The sequence below is a fragment of the Protopterus annectens genome, chromosome 8.part0 (assembly GCF_019279795.1).
Source record: "Protopterus annectens isolate FY-2018-M chromosome 8.part0, PAN1.0, whole genome shotgun sequence".
In the NCBI taxonomy this organism is placed as follows: Eukaryota; Metazoa; Chordata; order Ceratodontiformes; family Protopteridae; genus Protopterus; species Protopterus annectens.
In genome coordinates, this window is record NC_056741.1 from 1,112,317,238 (window position 1) to 1,112,338,755 (window position 21,518).

The 21,518-nt window shown below is 44.9% G+C and overlaps 1 protein-coding gene across 1 annotated transcript in view; it reads right to left on the reverse strand.

Annotated features, from left to right (window-relative positions):
* The window catches only part of UBAP2L (ubiquitin associated protein 2 like), a gene marked incomplete in the record, with an annotated part of 3,970,948 nt that overhangs the window by 1,196,297 nt on the left and 2,753,133 nt on the right, over nt 1-21,518 (reverse strand).

Sequence of the window (21,518 nt, forward strand, 5' to 3'; positions counted from 1 at the left end):
TGTTATATTAACTACCCTGTTCAGTACACTGACAGAAAAGAGGAAGACAACTCCACAGCATAAAGTGAAGACATACATAAAGGCGCAGCAGGTTGACATGTCAATTACCCTGACAATCTAAGTTCTGATAGTGGCTTGGGTACTGCAAGAGCCAGGTAGGGGAGTGTCAGACAGAGCAATTTGCTCATCTTGTGGTGGGAGCCAGTGGTGATTCCTGGTAGATAACATTGCTCATGTGGAATCAGAGGCTTGTAAGATTAGAAAGGTCTTATCCAGGGAACAAGGGCTTGAAGATCTTAACCTGTGATGGCAGCTCATGTATTATGTATGTGAAGCAGCAAGCACATCTCATAGGACAGGCATATAAAGTCAGCAAGTAGTTTTGAGCCCTGGAACACTGACTGGTCTGCATGCAGTTGCGGTCTGGGAAGAAAACCAGACTACCGTGATAACAGGATAAAGGTCCCCCAAACCACAGCTAGTCAGTAAATGTAGAAGCTTGGGCAGGGATACAAGTATCCCTCTTGACTACCAGGAAGATGGCCACTCCAGATGACTACTGCACACTGAGCATCCTTCCTAGTGAAAGGGGAATAAATGGGCTTTTAGGACAAACTAAATGGGATGCTTGATGTTGGCTGGCAAGCAAGAGGATAAAGTAACAAAAAATGTACCTAAATAAAACATATTTATGAAAGGGTAAAGCTGACAAATCACCCCAAAGTCCTGAAAGATTCTCTGTAGTGGGCAAGTGTCGGGAACATTTCTTCTGCAATCAGAGTTTGGTTACTTTATTCCCCAACAGTCTCACCACTCAGGGGAGGGCTGTATGCACCTTCCACTGGAGCATACCTCAAGACTGACTCACTAGACTAGGAGTGCTAGCAGAGCCCCTTTGCTACAAAGATCACCACCTCCATACAATGACAGAGTACTATCTGGAAAACTGAAAGCAATAAGCACCGACTCAAAAAGGAAACAAATATATGCCTGTGCAGCTTTAAGAGCTCCACTTACACTCAATGCAATAAGGAACCAATCATATACAGAAAGATGGCAGCAAGGTAGTAAGCACCCAGCAAAATAAGATCCAGTCTCAGATCTATATTTGCTTTCTTTGACAACCAATGGAAAGAATCTCAAGCAATGAGCAGTGACCAAGGCCAAAAAGCAAGAACTCAAAAGGATAAATCAACACTGTAGTAGTCTTAATCCTGAAATCAGGAATTGCAACATAATGCCAGTGAATGAGTGACCTGGTAAGAATTGTTCGCAGTACTAGTGTCTAAGAATGGAAGCACATCTAAAGCAAGCATCAGTATTAGCCTCTTCTCTGTACGAATGGTTTATGAAAACATTTTACAAAAGACAATATGTTAAATACATACCAAAAATGCAGTTCGCAATCCATTCAGAAATGGTTTGTTCTACTAATCTAAGGAAATATTCTATACGCCACTAGACTACACATAATTTTGTAGATATCTTGAGTAGATTTCGTTTCCCCTACTTTTTATTTTTTATATTTGTTGTAGCTACTACCCATTGTATTGCAGTAAAAAGTTTTAGTTTGCAAAACTGATACTTAAATCTGCATATTAATTGAAGTCTCTAGGTTAAACAGCACTCTCAACTGGAATCTGATGTTAAACATCCAGAAGGTGACGGGCTCTCTCTTCCCATTTTCAATCCCATAAAGAAAACAGGGAGATGAATTAAATAGTTTAACTACAGATGCAGAAAGTGCAGTTGTGTACACTTACCATAAATGTAGATGTTCACGTGTATTCACTGTTCCAGTCATCACATTTGGGTTATCCCTGCCAGGGTAAGCCCTCGGCTGGCCCGAATACCAGAGACTTAGTATTTCTGTGTCGGTTGTTGTCGCTTGAGGACTGACGTCAGGTTGTCAGTATTATAACATAAGGCAGCCGATGCCATTACATCAGTTTTTCTTGCCCTAACCTGTCAGGAGCCCCCAAAGTAGGAGGGCAGGTTCTGGTGGAAGAACCCCACCAGTAGAAAATAAATACCAATATGTCCCTTTATAAGGAAAGGAGAACAACAAGGAAGAATGGTAATAAAATGAGAAAGAGAAGAAAGGGGGATGGAAGGAGGGAAACCAGGACTGCAACAGTGAATACACTCGAACATCTACATTTATGGTAAGTGTACACAACTGTACTATGTTCTTCGTGTTTCACTGTTGCAGTCATCACATTTGGGTTGATTCCCAAAGATGAGGAAATGGGTGGAGGCAATCAAGGAAACTAGGGACTGGCTAGGATGCCCGGCAAGACTGTAGAGGCAAACCCTGCCCTGGATTTGGAGAAGAGGCAGGTGGTAATGCTTGGTAAAGGTGAGAACAGATGCCCAGGTGGCAGCCTCTGGGATGTCCCTGGTGGGGACTCCTCGGAGGAAAGCTGCAGAGGTGGATGCTGCTGTGGTGGAGTATGTCCTGACCCCCCTGAGGAGAGGCTTTCCATGCTGTTTGTAGCAGAAATGGATGCAGTGTGCTATCCATTTGGAAATGGATTGTTTGGAGATGGCGTTGCCTTCTGCCCCTGTAGAAAAGCTAACCAGCAATTGATCAGACTTTCTGAAGGATTTTGTCCTGTCTAGATATAATCTGAACTGTCTGTGCATATCTAGAGAGTGAAGAATCCTTTCCTCCTTGTTCTGGGGATTAGGAAAAAATGTGAGCAAATAAATGGATTGGTTGAGAGCCACACTGGACACCACCTGGGGCATGAAGGAAGGGTTAGTTCTGAGGGACACCCTGTCTGCATGGAAGATGATGAAAAGTTCCACAGCCATGACTGCTTGCAGCTCAGAGACTCTTCTGGCTGAAGTGATGGCCAGAAGTAATGCTGTCTTCCAGGAGATGAATTTTAGCTCTGCAGAAGAAGGTGGTTCAGAAGGGGGCAGGATGAGCTTTTCCAAGACAAAGTTAAGGTCCCAAGCTGGCATTGGTGCCCTTCTGGGGAGCCTCATGTTACTAGCCCCTCTGAGGAACTGTTTGATCAAAGGGTGTGAGAAAAGGGGCTGCTCAGTGGGAAAATGAGCAGAAACAGCAGAGGCATGATTTTTTTTATAGAGGAGAAAGACAGACCACTGTGTAGTAGGTCAGCTAAGGAATCCAGGATGAGAGGGATGGAGGGCTGTACCATATTGGCTCTCTTAGCCTGGATCCAGGTGCAGAATCTTTTCCATTTATCTGCATAAGACTTTCTGGTGCTAGGACATCTGACCTCACAGATAACATCCAGAACCTGCTTACTCAGGATGGGAGATCAGTTTAGGGTTATGGAATAAGCCAAGTTGCCAATGAGTGTCTGCAATTGGAGATGTATGAATTCCCCTTCCCTCCGGGCAGGAGGTTTGGAATCTAAGGAAGATGCCATGGAGGCAGTGAGCACAGACACTGCAGCAAAGGGTACCAGTGTTGTTGGGGCCAGTCTGGAGCTATAAGAATGGTCCTTGGTTCTTCCTCCCTTATTTTAAGCAGTACCCTGGGGATGAGAGGTAGGGGAGGAAAGGCATAGACTGATAGACTGACCGAGGGAAAGGACAGGGCATCCACTTTCCAAGCCATGCAGTGATGCTCCCTGGTGCAGAATTTGCTGAGCTGATGGTTGGTGTGGAAGGCAAAGAGGTCAACCTTTGGGGTTCCCCATTTCTGAGTTATTAGGGTGAAGGGACTTCTGTTGAGTTTCCACTCGTGTGGGTCCAGAAGGTTTCTGCTTAATTGGTCTGCAAGAGAGTTGAGAGAACCTAGTAGGAATTGTGCTACACGTGTAGTTGCATGGAAGAGGTTTTGAGCCAAAGGGTCATGGCCAGGCTGCATAGAAGGTAGAAGGGAGTCCCCCCTGCTTGTTGATGTACCACATCACAGTGGTGTTTGTCTGTTTTGATCAGGAGAACCATTGGAGAGAGAAGGGGTTTGAAAGCTATCAAGACGTGCTGCACAGCCATCATCTCTTTTTGACTGATATGCAGAGGTATTTGCTGCGGGCTCCATTGGCCCTGTATGCACCTGCCATCCAGGTGTGTACCCCAAGCGTAGTCTGATGCATCTGTGGTGAGGGTTTGGGTGGTGGGGGATGGGAAGAAGGGCAGTCTCTTATTGTGGGACCATGCTGTTGCCCACCAAAGAAATTCCTTTCTGAGGCAAGGAATTATAGGTAGAAGAGTTTCCAGGTCTTGAGAGTGTTGACACCAAAGGCTCTTTAGGTGCCACTGAAGTTTCCTCATATGCAGTCTGGCATACGGAATGAGTAGTATGCAAGATGCCATGAACCTCAGAGCTTGCAGGATCTTCCTTGCAGATAGCTGGGGCCTGGTGCCTAGTTGAGTGAAATAGGCTGTCAGGAAAATTTGTTTCTCTGGTGTAAGGTATGCCACCTGGGATGCTGTTCCAGACTTGCTCCCAGGAAGATTATCCTTTGGGTGGGCACCTGTTTGGATTTCATTTTGTTGATTGTGTACCCTAGGGAGATTAGTAGGCTCTTTACAAAGGCCAGGTGCTTGAGCAGCTTATCCTGGCTGTCTGCCTGAATAAGGCATTTGTCTAAGTATGGGTAAATTTGAATATTTCTTTGTATGCAAAAGGCAATGGCTGGAGCCAGAGATTTTGTGAAAACTCTGGGAGCAACAGATAAGCCAATGGGAAGTGCAGAAAACTGAAAGTGTTGAGCTCCTGCCCTGAAGCGGAGATATTTCCTGCATGATTCCCTGATAGGAATGTGGAGGTAGGCCTCTTTTAGATCTAGGGTGGCAAGCCAAGCGCCCTTTGAGAGCATGAGTAGCAGCTGCTGGATGGTGAGCATTTTGAATTTTGGGATCACCAGGAAGGTGTTTAGAATGGATAGATCAAGGATGGGGATCCAGGTGCCCTCTTTTCTGGGCACCAGAAAAAGTCCGGAGTAGAAGCCTTGGCCTATCTGTTCTGCCGGAACATGCTCTACTGCTCTCAGAGAGAGCAGGGAAAGGATTTGCTTTTGAGCCTCTGCCCACTGATTTGGTGGTAGATCTGGGAACCCTTTTGGGGTTGGAAGAGTATGGAAGGTAAATTTGTGTAACCTGAGACACAATGTTCAGAACCCAGTGGTGCTTGGTAATGGTGGCCCAGGTGCTTGAGTGAAAGGAGGGTTTTCCACCTGGGGTAAGTGAAGGTGGGCAGAGAGGGGATGGAGGCAGTGAGTCATTATGAGTTCTTACCATAAGGGGGTGGCTTACAACTCCCTGGTTTTGAAGTGGAGGTAGTCCACTGCTTAGATCTCTGCATTTTCTGAGGCTGCTGTCTGGGGGGGGGGTCTGTGTCCATGGGGCCTAGGCTGGGCCGGTTCACTCGGAGCAGGAAATGACCAGTGCTTGGAGAGGCAATGCCTGCTGAACCTAGGTGGCTGGACCTGTAAGAAATCAACTGTTTGCACAGATTTTGCTTTTTCTTTCATCTTTTGTAAGACCTCTTGTGCCTTAGTGCCAAATAAGTTATCTTTGTGCAAGGGGGCATCCAACAATTTAGATTTGACATGGTCTGACAGGGGTTGTTCCTTAAGCCATGCATGTCTTCTAATGACAGATCCAGTGACTGCTGCCCGGCAAGAAGCTTCTAGGGCGTCAAACCCACAGTGCAAAGTGTGTTTAGTTACATGACTTGCAGAATGCCTTAAGTCTTGTAAACCTTTAGATTCTGCCCAAGCAGGAAAGGAAGACATTTTTTGTTTAAGGAGTTCCAAGGTATGTTGCTGAAATTTCAGCATATGGAACTGACAATTTAGTGCCCTGATAGCAAGAGTAGGTGAGGTGTATACTTTTTTACCCTATCTGTCCAATGCTCGGGAATCCCTGTCTGAGGGGGTGGGATTCTTAGAAGAGGTTGCTTTAATCCCTTTTGGCCCTTGAGAAAAGACCTCAGGGTCAGCTGTTGGATTTTTAAAAAAATATATTTGTGTGAGTCAGAGACTCTACAGTTCCTGTCTGGTTTTCTGGGAGCAGGAGGTAGGGTATCAGGAGTCAAGCTGGATTCAAGGAAAACATCATCCACAACTTCCAAGACTGGGGGGGGGGCAAGGGTCTGTGTTGCGGCAGAGTTAGGAATTTCCTGAGTCTCTTTTTAGACTGAGGGTAGTCCTGACCCTCCCATTGGAATTGCTCCCTTCAGGTATGCTGGGTTTCCCCAAAGAAAAATCCTCTGGGTGAGAGGCTGAAGGAATGTAGTCCTCTGCATCACAATCCTTATAAGTGGAGAGGGGATGCATGTCTTCATAGTCAGATGCATCAGATTCATCTGACTTTTGTTCAGACAAAACTACAGGTAGCGGCCGACCGACACTCGTGCAAACTGCTGCTACTTCGGGCTCCACGGCAAGAAAGACTGATGTAATGGCATTGGCTGCCTTACTTTATACTACTGCCGACCTGACGTCAGTCCTCAAGCAACAGCAACCGACGCAGAAATACTAATCTGTTACTTGGGCCAGCCGAGGGTAACCCAAATGTGATGACTGCAACAGTGAAACACAAAGAACATCCACTTTTCGGAGGAAATGTAGGTAATAACACAGAAACACAAACCATGTGAAAAGCATCATACGGGTCTCTATAAATAACTGGGTGAAGAGCCAAAATCCTTTCAAGAGAGTTGAATGCTACCAAAACAGATCCATTCTTCAGTGAAATTCATTACATATGCATGAAGTAGACGCTCAAGCTCTGCCTGATGATATTTGCTTTTTGCCTCCCTTGCATAGTATTTATCAAAACTTCTAAGCATATCTTTTGGGGTGATCAAATAAATTTCTGCATTAGGTCCCCAGTCATCATCACCACTCAGTCCACGGCTTGCTTTCTAAAAGTGCTAAGATTTATACAATTGTCACTACCACGCACTAAAAATTTACTCTGTTCCCTCAGCACTCATTGACTTTTTTTTAAAACCCCCTCACATTCTTCTGTTAACTGCCCCTGTATAACCATTTCAAAAGCTTGTCAGCTTCAACTCAGATTGCAGCTTTGATGTTCAGTGGTCTTGGCCTTCTCAAAGAGGCCTTGCCAATCAAAATAAAATGCATCTACACTATGGGTAAACAAATCCCCCTTACAGAAAAATAAGTTTAGAGTTCAATGTATTTGTAGGTTATCATGCCCATCTGCATCTGTAATACCAATGAAGCATGATCTGAAAGTCAGACATTAAGTTTAAAGAATTTCACAGTAACCAATTTTTTTATCCATTCTCATGAAAGCCCAGAATCAATATGATTAAGTGGTACTATTAGCAAAGGGTGGTTTCAGATACTTATGCTATCTACCATCCCAAATGGACGAACAAACCAGCTAATAACCTTTCCTAGAGCTGGTGTCTGGATCGTTCTAAGTCCTAAAAAGTCTTCATATGTGGTGAATACAATATTCCAGTCTTCTATCCAAACCACTACTCCCCCCAGTATAGAGTCCATTCTCTAAACATTTTGGTTAGCTCCCCTTAGGTACTCTCTGAAGGTAGGTGCATGTCAACCAGTGCAATTATCTGACTGTCTAGCAAACCATTAATATGCATCATCCAGCTAGGTCCATTTTCAATTCCTGCCATTTAAAAGGGGCTTTTCCTCTTATAAGAATAAATAATAGTTGTGTAAGAGCTTACCATAACCTTAGATGTCCTTCTCTTCCATATTACAGTATTCATAACAGTAGGGAGTTGCTACCAGCAGTGCCACCGTCCGGCCAGTATACCAAAGTCTTTATAGCAGGAGGGTACATGTGATGTCCCTTACCAGGGCCATAAACTGACACTGGGTATAAAAATGCCATTTGCACGTATCCTCATCAGAACTGTTTTGCCGCATACAGTAGTGCTCCTGTGGATTACCAAGGAGGGTCCTAGTAGGAGACCCCTAGACTTACATGTAGGCTAGGCCCAGGGTAGTAGGTTGGCTGTGTAGAGGAGAGCTGAGACTGGGGAAGATGATGACTATGTGACCACAGGTAGTTCATGGAGTTCAGGTAGGAAGAAACAGGGGGTAGGGTGGGTAGGACTGAATACTACACGGAAGAGAAGGACATCCAAGGTTATGGTAAGTTGTTACACAACTATTCTATGTCCTTCTAGTCTCATGTTGCAGTATTCATGACAGTAGGGAAGAGTACCAGAGCTTTAAGTATGAACCTGGGTGGAAGAAAGGTTTCCGTGAACAACTAAGCCCTGGAGGACTGTCCTGGCAAAGCCTGCTCTTGCTCGAGATGCCATGTCCAGCTTGTAGTGTTTGATGAAGGTGTGTACCAAGGCCCAAGTGGCTGCTTCTAAAATGGAGGTGAAGTCCATGCCTTTGACAAAGGCAGCAGAGAAGGCAGCTGCCCTGGTAAAGTGATGTTTAACATGACCTTGCAAGGATCTCCCATTATGGGAGTAGCACAAGAAAATGGATTTGGAGATCCATGAGGAAATGGCCTGTTTTGAGACAGCCTTCCCTAGGGCTCTGGGATGGAAGGAATAAATGAAGAATCGGTCAGATTTCCTAATAGACTTAGTCTTATCTAAGTAATATCTGAGCTGTCTGTGTACATCCAGGGAATGCAGGGTCCTCTCTGAGGAGTTTTGTGGATGAGGATAGAAAACTGGTAGGTTAATGGTTTGATTTAATGAAAGTTCATTAACTACCTTGGGCATGAAGGAAGGGTTGGTCCTGAGGGCTATTCTGTCCTTGTGGAAAACAAGGTAAGGAGAGGTGACCATAAGGGCTTGTATCTCTGAGACCCTCCTGGCGGAGGTAAGGGCTACTAGCAGAACTGTTTTCAGGGTGCATGGCTGCAGGGAAACTGAGTGAGCTGGGTCAGAAGGGGGTAAGGTTAGTTTTTTCTAGAATGGAATTTAGGTCTCAAGGAGGGGGAATGGGGGTCTGATGTGGAGAATTCCTTTCAGAAAAAGCTGGACTTCCAGTCAGGATGCAAGAGGGGGTGAAACGGGCAGACTGGCAGAAATGGCAGTCAAGTGGACTTTGACTGAAGAATAAGTTAGTCCTGAGTGAAGCAGCTCACACAAATAGGCTAGGGCCATTGGTATCAAAGTAGTAAGAGGGTCCTGGTTATTCCTTTGACACCACTTGGAGAATCTGCGCCACTTTGATATGTATTTCTCCTAGTACTAGGTTTTTTGGCCTCCTGCTGAACACTGAGTACATCCTCTGAATACAGGTGTCTGTAAGGGATTAGAATCCTATCACACAAGGTCAGTTTCAGGTTGTTCACCTGTGGGTGAAGTAGGGATCCCTTGTCCTGTGTGAGTAGGTCTAATTGGTGGGGTAACCTGTGGTGATTGCCCTTGGCTATTAAGTGTAGGAGGGGGAACCAATGCTGTCTTAGCCAATACTGGATCACCAGTAGGATTTTGGGTTTATCCTTCTGAATTTTCTGAAGAACTTTCTGAATTAGTGTGAAAGGAGGGAAGGCGTAAAGGTACATTCTCTCCCAAGAAAAGGAGAATGCGTCCACTTTCCAAGCTTGTGAGTGTGGATCCCTTGTGCAGAAGCTGGGCATCTGCTTGTTCTGGGGGGAGGAAAAGAGATCTACTTGTGGAATACCCCAACTGTGTATCAGGTTCAGGAAAACCTCTCTCTAAAGCATCCATTCCTGAGAGGGAGCTGAGGTTCTACTGAGCGAGTCTGCCATAACATTCTCTGTTGAGGGGAATGTACATTGGGTCTATATTATATATTCGTACGCTTAAAAGTTCGAATCACTAAAGATCAAATTTTAGTGATCGAACTTTCAAATGTTCAAATATATTAAAAAATTAAAAAAAAACAAAAAAAAAACCAAAAAAAGTAAAACTTTAATTTAAAATTAAATGTTCGACTATATTAAAAAAAGAATAAGAAAAAAAAAAAAAGAAAAAGTAAAGGGTTTAAGCTCACACCCTCCCGCCTCTTAAATATACCAACTCCAAGATTGGGCTACAGTGTAGGAAATTTTCCATTTCCATACTGAAGTGCAATGTCTGAGTTGGTATATTTAAGTAGTGGGGGGAGGGGTGTGCAGGAGGGGCTTGCCCTCCCGCTTAAACCCTTTACTTTTTCTTTTTTTTAAAATATTCTTTTTTAATATAATCGAACATTTAAAAGTTCGATCTTTAGTGATTCAAACTTTTAAGCGTTCAAATATATAATATAGACCCTATACACTGCTATCAGGTGGACCTGGAGGGAAGCTGCTAAGTTCCAAATCTGGATGGCCAGGCGGTATAGGGGGTAGGACCTGGTCCCCCTTTGCTTGTTGATGTACCACAGGACAGTCATATTGTCTGAGATTACTTTCGGGGTTCCTGGCAGGATAGTGGGTTTGAATGTTAGAAGGGCTAATAGCAATGCCCTCATTTCCTTGATGTTGATGTGGTCCTTTTGCCTTTAAGTGAAGCATTTGCCTTGAACTGAGAATTGCTGTTGGTTTGTTAATAGCACTGCACCACACCCCAGGTCTGATGCATCTGTGGAGACCGGTTGTCGTAGGGCTGGAACTTGAAGGTGGGTTCCTAGGTTGAGGTGCAGTGCTGAGACCCACCACTGGATTGCCTTTTTAAGCACAGGAACAGTGGAAGAGGCAAGTCCATGGGTTGGGAGTGTTGGCTCCATAGGTTTATTAAGACCCACTGGATTTTGCACATGTGGAGTCTTGCCAGAGATAACATGGGTACGAGGGATGCCATGTGGCCTAGCATTCTCAGGAATTCCAGAGCTGTCAAGGAGGAGTGGGCAAGAATCTGACTCAAGTATATGCAGAGGTCCTTGATCCTTTAGTCCGGGATGAAGGCTTTCATGCTGTTTGTTCTAATCCTGCATCCCAAGAAAACCAAATCCTGTGAGGGGGGTCAGGTGTGATTTTTCTACATTTAGAGTGAACCCTAATTGACTTAGGGTGGAAGACACCTGTTGTAGGTGAGTAGTAGAACTTGGTAGTCTTGATGAAGGATGAGCAGGTCCATCTAGTTATGGGTATATCTGTATACCCTGGGTGCTGCAGTGAGCAATGAAGGGGGCTAGGCACTTTGTAAACACTCGAGGGGCAGTGGAGAGACCAAAGGGCAAGGCAGAGAAATGAAAATGACAGGTGCCTATTGCAAATCTGAGGAATTTCCTGCAATTTGGATGGATAGGAATGTGGAGAGGCATCTTTCAGGTCCAGAGCTACCATGAATGCCTGAGGGGGAATTAGTGGTAATAGAAGGGGTAAGGTGATAAATTTGAAGCTGGGAAACATGGAAGAAGAGGTTTAGGAAGGATATGTCTAGGACTGGCCTCCAAGGGCCGTCTTTTCTTGGTACAAGAAATATCCTAGAATAAAAACCTGTGTTACTTTGTAGGATGGGCACCTGTTCTATGGTGCCCTGAGTTAGGAGCTGCTGAATGATGGTTGGGAATAGGTGGATTTGGTTTCTTGGTGGTTGAGGGACACCTTGGAAAGGTGGAAGCATCCACCAGGTCATGAAGTATCCTCTCTGAATGATGGACAGGACCCATTGCTCTGCTGCCATTCTCCACCAGGAGGGTAGGGAGAAGGTGAGGCAAAGGGATAAGGGTGTTTCTGGATGCAACCGGATTGAGTCACACTGGAGGTGGTCTGGATTGGTCAGAATGACTCCGAAAGGATGTAGTGGAGGAGCTGGTGGGAAATCTGGGAGTAGAGCATTTCCTGGGCTGTTTACGTCACTTTGATGGAGGGGCTGAGTGAAAGGACTGCCTTCTAACAAAGGAGGGCTTCTGTGGGCAATTCCTGTGGTATCTACAAGATTTTGAGATTTTGTAATTCTTTCCCCTTTTCTTGAAAGGATTTAAGAAGCCTGTCCAAAAAGGGCCTTACTGTCCAAGGGTGCATCCAGTAATTTTGTCTGAACATCCATGGGGAAATGTTGATGCCTTACCCAGGAATATTGTCTTAGTACTGATCCGGAAGCAGCTGATTTAGATGAGGCTTCCACAGCATTGTAACTGCACTTAATGGAGTGCCTGGTCACTTGGGAGGCTGTGGAGAGAAGGGAATTAACTTGGGCTTTTATAAGGGAATCCTGTACCTCGGAAAGAAGGGTAGAGGCTTTGGAAATGGTATCTAAAACATACCTAGCCATGTGTGTTTGGTAGTTCAAGGCCCTTATGGCCAGAGTAGAGGAGGTATATACTTTTTTCCCCCAGTCTGTCCATAAATTTGCTGTCTTTATCTGTTGGGTAAAGGGCAGCGGAAGGTAATTACCTTGAAATTTTGTCTGCAGAAACTGCTAGAACAGCTGGATCTGCTGGTGGGTTTCTAAATAGAAATTGGGTGCCCTGGGGGACCTTATAGAAACGGTCTGGTCATTTAGCTGCAGGAGGATGAGTGTCAGGGAACTGAGAAGCAGCCAAAAAAGCATCCTGAAAGGCAGGTAGTAAGGGAGGGACAGCAGAAGGAGATGGTTACTCCATTTGCAAAAGGTCAAAATACCTTTTCTTGGAGTCAGAGATCTCTGAAGCCTGCCACTTGAAATTTTCCCTCATGAGGGAGATAGTGTCCCCAAAGGTACATTTTTCTCCTGAGGATTCAGGAGAAATAGAATCCTCCTCCTCTGGGGTAATGAAATCCTTAGGGGAGTCTAGTTGGGTTTCATTTACAGGCTTGCTGTTCTTGAACTGTTTGTAAGTTTCTGTGAGGCCATTTTTGCTTGGGCTAAAGGAAAGTCTCTCTGTTGATCAGTGGCAGTGAAAAACATTGAGCAGCCTGTCTGCCCCTGTGGGAGTGGTTACTGACTTGAAACTGTAGTTTTATTGGCCATTCTGGGTCAATTCCAAAACTCCTTCATCTTCCTCTCTTAAAACCCTCTTTTGCGCGGTTTTGCGCGTTTTTGAGCATAGCGCAACAACGGGCAGCGCCGCCTAATTGGGTTTAAACTATTCCTGGCTCCACAAAGTCTGCTCTTCACTTTTTCCCTTAGAACTGCTCTGTCTCTCAATGTAAACACCATATTCTCATTCTAAGGCTCTTCACTGGTCCAATTAAGTAATCCTACAAGTTAGCACTATTAAACCATAAGCACTACTTACTCTTATACTCTCTACGATTACCCTGTCCTCTATTGGTCCGTCTTAAATTCAGTTTCCCTATTACTCTAGCATGTCCAAAGGTCAGTCAATGGTTTCCTCTCCAGTCCAGCTGGTGAATCTGGGAATTTTGAGGCAATGTTACAACTGTCTCATGTACACGGACAACCCTCTCCTCCTCCAAACAGGTTCAAATATATGTGAGAGATGCAACTATTTAGCCAAACTGGAGGCTGAGCTCTCTCATCTCAAAACTGGTGTAACCAGTCAGGAGGAGAAGGTAACCTCACACAACACAATTCCAGTATCACATAGTCCCACCACATCAGCGAACCAAACACATAAATACACAAAAACATATTCGAGGCTCTAAATAAAAATCTACCTAAGCAACAGAGACCTCCAAAGCAGACATCCAAGCAAACGCTACCTCAAAACAAAACACACACAACACATAACCCACAAAGTCAGTATGCCAAGCAGCCACAGCCCTTAAGGCTGAATAACACACCTGATACTCTTGTTATAGGTGACTCTATTGTCAGACACACTGACGTCCCGCTCACCAGGCTGAATGAAGAGAAGGTCACAGTGAGCTGCCTGTCGGGCGCTAGGATCCGCCACATAACGCAAGCACTCAGGTCACTCCAAAGCAAATACAAATATGACTCAGTCATTGTACATGCTCATGCTGGTGTGAATGACCTGAGACGTACCTCCCTGGACTACATGAAAAGAGACATAGAGGAGCTCTCTGATCATGTAGCCCAGGCTGGTATGACCCTGACCTTGAGCAGCATCTTACCCTCACCTAGAATGATGCCACAGCACAAAGACAAAATGATTGATTTAACAATTGGCTAAAATTTTGGTGTCATTCAAAGGGGATCCAGTGTCTGTCAGCCTGGGATGACATGCTCGACAAGACATGTTGCTTCGCTAGGGACGGCTTGCACCTGTCACCACTGGGCTTTCGGATATTGGCAAAGGCTCTTGCCACCCCCATAGTGCCTTTTTTAGGCAAAGCTCAAAAGTCAAACCCACCCCCATAGACAGCACAAGGAACAAGAAACTAAGGGTAATGCTGCTAAACGCCAGAAGTCTTAACCTCAAGATGCACGCACTCGAAGCTCTCCTCAGTATGGAGAACATCGATATCTGTGCAGTGACAGAAATCTGGTTCAAGGCTCCAGAGAGCACCCCAGCACTACCAGGCTATACCTCATATCATGCTTTTCGGCCCCAAAACCCGGACGAACCACAAAAGGAGGGGGAGTTTCCATATTTATCAAGGATATCCACACCTCCAGGTTAGTGGCATTGCACGAAGTATCGGAGACCATCCATGTGCAACTAACAGTGGGCAAGACTGCTTTTCAGTTTATAGCATCCTACAGACCACCCTCTCAAAGTCAGGAATCCCATTCGGCTTTCCTGAAAACATTGGAGAACATGAAGATCTCTTCGAACACCATTATATTGGGCGACTTCAACTACCCAAACATTGACTGGAAGCACTACTCAAGCCCCAGCACCTTAGCCCAAAGATTCCTGGAAATTATAAACTCAAATGCTATGGAACAACTAGTCACCACTCCCACAAGAGGGGACAACATACTAGACCTGATCATTACCAACATGGGGTCTCTATGCTCCACACCAGAAGTATATCCCTCATTGGTAAGATCAGACCATAAATTAATTTCACTGGATGTCCACATCCGACCCCACCCCAGCCCAGAAAACCACAGTGAAAAACTTCTCAAAAGCGAACTTCTCACTTCTCAAAACCAAAGTGGAATCCTTCAAGGCCCCAGGGCCAGTGGAAACTACAGCCCAAACTGCAGAATCCTATATAAATGCATTATACGGACATCTCCAGGAATGCATGGATCATGCTATCCCAAACAAAACCAAGACCCAATCATCCAAAGGCAGGCGCCCAGTCTGGTGGACCCCTGCCATAAATAAACTGTACAACAGAAGGAGGAAGCTACTACATGATAGAGCAAAATCCCTAATAGGGAAGGCATCTCTGATCAGTACTAGCAAAAAAATTACAATCCCTCATAAAATCCTCCAAGGCCAGCTTAGAGAGAAAAATTGCACAGGACACCAAAGACAATCATAAGGCTTTTTTCAGTTATGTTAGAAACCTGGGATGCAACTCCCAGACTTGTTCTGAGTTGATTCTAAACGACAAAAAATACACTGAACCCACAGACATCGCCAATATCCTGGCAGACAGGTTCAGTGCAAACTTCTCCACCCCCTCCCCCCCAAAAGAGCAAATATCTCTCCCGGCAGAGGGCTGCCTCCCAAACATCTCAGATGCTCAGGTGAAGGCTGCCCTCTCCAAAGCAAAAAACACTGCTTCCATGGGACCAGATGGCGTCCCAGATTGCATCCTACATGAACTACAAGAGGAACTAATCCCTCAAATAAAACAGCTATACAATCTCAGCCTCACTACAGGATATGTGCCCACAGAATGGCGTACAGCAACAGTGGTCCCACTCCACAAAGGTGGAGCATCTACGGACCCTGGAAACTACCGCCCCATAAGCCTGACTAGCTTAGTCTGCAAGGCTATGGAGAGGATCATCATGGAGCTCATAAACAAGACATTGGGGACCTACAGACACTAGATCCTACCCAGTTCGGCTTTGTCAAGGGCAGATCCTGCCTTTTGAACCTGGTTGACTTCTTTGAAACAGTCACCAAAGCCATAGATGAAGGGAAGGTAGTCCACACAGCCTATCTGGACCTTGCAAAGGCATTTGACACAATACCCCACTCGGGCATCATAGATAAGCTATCCAGCTTAAATATAAACCCCTATGTCACAAGATGGGTCGCAAACTGGCTCAAAGACAGAACCCACAGAGTGAGAGTTGCTGGAGCCATGTCAGACTCAAAACCGGTCACAAGTGGCATCCCACAGGGTTCTGTCCTGGGACCACTCTTGTTCGGTATATACTTTTCCGAGGTACAGGGAAACGTGGGAGGACTATGGCTCACCAAGTTCGCAGACGACTGCAAACTGGGCGCCATAATCAACTCTCCAGCTGACACAAACATCCTTCAAAAAGGTCTCACAGAGACAGATAACTGGTGCAAGCGCCATGGTTTAAAGCTAAATGCCAAAAAATGTATAGTCATACCCTTTGGCAAAAACGATGTGCCCACAAATTACCACATAGGCGGAAACCCATTAAGTACAGAGAGAGTTATTAGGGACCTGGGGACCCAAGTTGATAGCAATCTCTCCTTTGAAAACCACATTGCCAAAGTGGTTAGAAAGACCTTCTACATAGCCCACCTCATCACGAAGGGTTTCACATCTAGATCAAGAGAGGTAATCGTGCCTTTATTCATCCCTCATCAGGCCCATCATAGAATACAATGCCCCTTTTGGGATGTACCTTACCCGACACCTGCAGCAATTAGAAAGACCCCAAAAGTATCTCACCAAGAGGATCAAGGGTCTCAAACAGATGCCATATACTGCTCGGTTAAAAAAACTCCAGCTCTACTCAGTTGCATACCACCTACTATGAGGCGATCTATACCTGACATACAAAGCTATGTCAAATCCAGAATTAATGGACATGCTCCACCTCAGTAAATCTAAATCCCTTAGAGCCACACGCTCGAGGGACTTGAACCTCAGCACAGAAATAAATAGAACTTGCTGGAGGGACAGGTTCATAACCCAGAGGCTCCCTTCGCTCTGGAATAGAATTCCAGTTCATGTGAGGCAGAGCACCTCACTGAATCTCTTCAAGAAGAATCTCGATAAGTGGATGGGGGATCGTAGGTTTGTCCCAGGAATTACTCCCGTGTCACTATTAGACAGAGGCACAGTAAACTAAACCTTAAAAAAGGGCACAGTATACTCAAATCAAGGGGTGGCGTAAGCCATACAGAATCGGGCTAGGCTTATAATTGCCCCAGGGCAGATAGCCTAGTATGAACCTATGAACCTATAAGAAAAAGGATTCCTCAGAAGAGGAGTAGTCTTCCTCAGATACATGTAAGGGTGGCTCAGGTGAGAGATAAGTGGGAAGCTGTTGTGTCTTGAAGGCCTGAAAAGCCTTAAACAGACTGAGAGAATACTTCCCAACCAGGCACCAGTTGAGGTTCAGGGTGCTTAGTTTTTTGTTTCCTCTTCAAGGGAGTGGACGTCTGCTTAGTAGGAATAGGAGGAGCAGGGCCTTCCGACTGTGTGAGTTGTGGTTCCCCTCTGCCACCAGACTCTGATGGCTGAACTGCCTCAGCGGATGTACACGCGGTTTCCAGCATTCCAGCTTCCATTAAGGTTCCTAGGCCTGCTTTGGTAACAGCCATCTGAGCAGATTCCGGGCTTTCAAGCACCTCTAAAACCTGCTGGGACCCCTGAGGCGTAGCTTGGGATTCCTGCCTGATTTTCTTGGCCTTCTTCCTCTGCGGCTCGTCGGATGGGCCTACTCCTCCTTCCATACAGAGCGCTAAGCGACATAGCCTTTGATTCTCTAAATACAACTTTAGTGCCGCTATGCAGCTTTGGAGAGTTTTGGGGATGAAAGATTTGCAAACAGAGCAGGACGTATGGCTGTGGGCCTCGCCTAAGCAAAATACGCACTTATCATGCATGTCCTTGTGAGGAATTTGTCTCCCACAAGCACACTTCCCCTTTCTAGCTGACATATAAGTCTAAACTGTAATCAAAGTAAAGAAAAAACCCAACAGGGCACTTATCTGTACTGTTCGAAGTAGCGGTTGCCTGAAGAAACACCATCTGCTTGTGGAACTGGCAAACAGGAATCAGATGTTCACTGCGGTAGAAAAATTCTGATGGTACGTGCAGATGTCCCTTTTATACCAAACATCGGTTTATGGCCCTGGTAAGGGACGTCACACATACCCTTCTGCTACAAAGACTTTGGTATGCTGCCCGGACGGTGGCACAGCAGGCAGCAACTCCCTACTGTTATGAATACTGCAACATGAGACTAAAAGGACATCAACTTAGTCTCATTACCTGGACTGGAGGTAAAACTCCTTGCTATACATCCATCCACAATTTAACAATTTCTCACCTGGGTCTCCGCTGAAAACGGGCTATGTTTTTGCCCAATCGGACACTACCTGGTTACCAAATCTGAATAAATAAATAAAATAAACTTCCGATGATCAGCATTTATTAAATGCAACTCCTGCATGAAGACAAAGTTAGTGGAAATTTTTTTACCTATGAAATACCTTAGCCCTTTAACTACATCTCTCAGACGATTAACATTCTATGAAAACACAATGCACATTGGCCATCTTAACTGCACTGACACTACAATCATAGTCATTATGTCTAACATATGATCCCTAGAACATTGATGAGAGTCTGTACTAGTGCCAACCCCATTCCCAAAAAGGGCAAGCCAATCTTCTTTACACTGACACAGAAAAATAGAGGCAATTACGGTTGCAAAAGCACACAGCAGAGTTGCAATGTCTACAGAGTAGTTTCTGTGCAATTCTCCAAATTTTTCTGCATCCATGAGTGGGTTCCCTCCAAGTTGTGCTATGTGCCTGTATCAAATGCCTTGAGCTACTGCTTCACTACTGAGACCAGTCACTCTACTCTGTGGAGTTGCATCACTGCTCTATCCAACAAGAAGCAAATGGCATTTGCACAGAGAGGTGCTCGAACCAAGGTAGCTGCTTTTCATGACATGGTCTACTGTAGTTCCTTGCTCTCAAGCACACCAAATGTTCACTTCCTTCACTCAGTAAAATAGAAGTATACATTCCATTGCATGACCACCAGAAAACCACATACTCCAAGTAGTGCAGCCTGTGCACTATTCCACAAACTAAAGTATTTGTAGGGACTAAGGTTAATTCTAGCCTGTGGATTTCTCCAAAAATTAAATTACATTAAAGCTACTTAGTCACATCTCCCTTACCTGTGTACTTTTCCATCTAATAATTGAAGCACTAATATTAGTGAAGGTCAGTTAACTTGTTTTTCTTCTGCTGACAGCCTCTTAATGTTTGATAACCTCAGGCAGTGTAGAAACTGCCTTAAGGTTAGTGATAGAATTATTTACATTAATTAAGAGTTTATCTGTGAGAGGTGCAACTAATCTGTCGGCATCTACCACACCTAAAATCATGCAGAGTGAATATTATATACTCCCACCAAATTCTCAGCAAAACCACGTTAACGTGTCAATTACAGAAGCTGTTAAACATATCTACAAAAGATTGCTAGAACAAATAACAATAGGTCTCTGCAGAAATTCTCCAACACATCTCCTTCATACACATCTACAGTATTACGTCACCAAGAGTCAGATGGCTCCCAATCATGTACTTACCTAAGCATTCTACTAATAAAAATGTCTTCTTGACTGTTGACACTACTCTTAGGCATACAGATTCTCCACTCTCACGGTTGGGCATTTACAGGGTCACAGTTAGATGCCCTTAGGGTGCCAACAGGATCTCTGACATTACATCAAAAATCCTTTTCCAGGGCATATATGAATATGACATGATGGTGACTCATGTGGGATTGAATGCCCTGGAATGCAGAGACATGCAGAAAAGCATCCTAGAACTTACCCAAGCATGTGACAAATGCAGGTAAGAGCCTGGTTTTGAGCGGAATCCTTTTTCACTAATAATGATGCCCAAGTACAAAAAAATAAATAAAACCAGCTTCAAGAACTGGCTGAATAGTTGGTGTCATTCTAGGGGGAATCTAGTACGTTTTGGCATGGAATGAGATGGACAGTCCACCTTACTTCACAAGGGATGGCCAGCATCACTCACTCAAAGGCTTCTGCAGAATGGCTAATCCCTTTTTTGCCAAAAATGTCTTTTCTAGGCAGATTCTAAAACATTCCAACACAGCAAATTTATCAACATCCAATTTGGGCCATATTATGGTACTTCATCTCTATCCCAGAAGTTTCAAGAAAAAGTCGCCTAATCTTGAATCTTTCCTACATCTGCAGCATGTCCATGTTTATGTAATTAAACAAATAAGGTTAATTGCAAAGAAAACTCCACCATACCAGGGTTTTGTGCCTACCATACATTCAGGACTGATGTTTACTGCAGTGGTGCCTCCATATTTATTAAGGATCATATCACCTCAGGTAGAAATCTAGAAAACCAGAACTATAGTTCACCATAAATAAGACAATCTAGCAACTTACAGCCTGGTACAGGACATCCCTCCATGTCTCAGAAGATCATGACTGACTACACCAAAGTACTACACGACCATTTATTCAGCAATACATGACAGGACAAAATCCTCCTCCTCCTCAAAGAACAGTAAACCTGTCTGGTGGACATTGGCTATAAATAAACTCTACAACAAAAGGAAAAAATTGCTGTCCAAGACCAAAAAGGAACAAGTGCCAAATTGGAAGCAATTTGTCCATGGCCTAAACAGGCAAATAAGGGTATTAGTGAAGTCTTCCAAAGCTAACTTTGAGTCCAAATTGGCCACATCTACTACAGACAACCATAAGGCCTTCTTCACATACGTCCACAATCTAAGGGGAAACACCCAAATCTGCTCAGAACTGATGGTAAAAAGTACACCACATACAAAAAAGCCATGGATATAGCCAACCTGCTGACAGACAGGTTCAGTGAAAACTTCACCCCTCTGTCCCCCCCATCAGTAATCCAGCATATCCCTAGCACCTGCCCCTCACCTCTTACCTCTAGGAAAGAAGTCATTACTGCCTTCTCAAGACTAAAAACACAGTTTCCATGGGACTCAACATCTCAGGCTGCATCCTGCATCAACTCAGGCAGGAACTTACAGCACCATTAGGCACCCGATTCAACCTAAGCCTGAGTACCGGTTTTGTCCCAGCCGAGTGGAGGACAGCCACCATCATCCCTCTACACAAAGGTGGAACGTCCACTGATCCAGGCAATTACAGACCCATCAGCCTAACTAGCCTGACCTGCAACGCCATGGAATGCATTATCATGGACCACATTAACAAGGACATTGGCAACTTCCACACGCTTGATCCCACACAGTTTGGTTTTGTCATGGGGAGATCATGCCCGTTAAATCTGGTAGACTTCTTTGAGTCAGTCACCAAACCCACTGACGAGGGAAAGACCGTGCACACCACATACCTTGACCTGGCTATGGCCTTCGACACTACTCACCACTGGGGCATAACAGATCAAGTATCCCAGCTTGGTGTAAATCCATATGTGACCAGATGAGCAACTAAGTGGCTCACTGATAGAACTTAGTCAAAATAGGGGAAGCTAACTCAAGGAGTAGACCCATAATGAGCGGCGTACCCAAGGGACTGGTCTTGGGGCCTCTGCTGTTTGGGATATACCTCTCCAAGGTGAAAGCCAAAACCAGAGATCTGTGGCTGACCAAGTTTGCAGATAACTGCAAACTGGGTGCAATTATCGAATCCC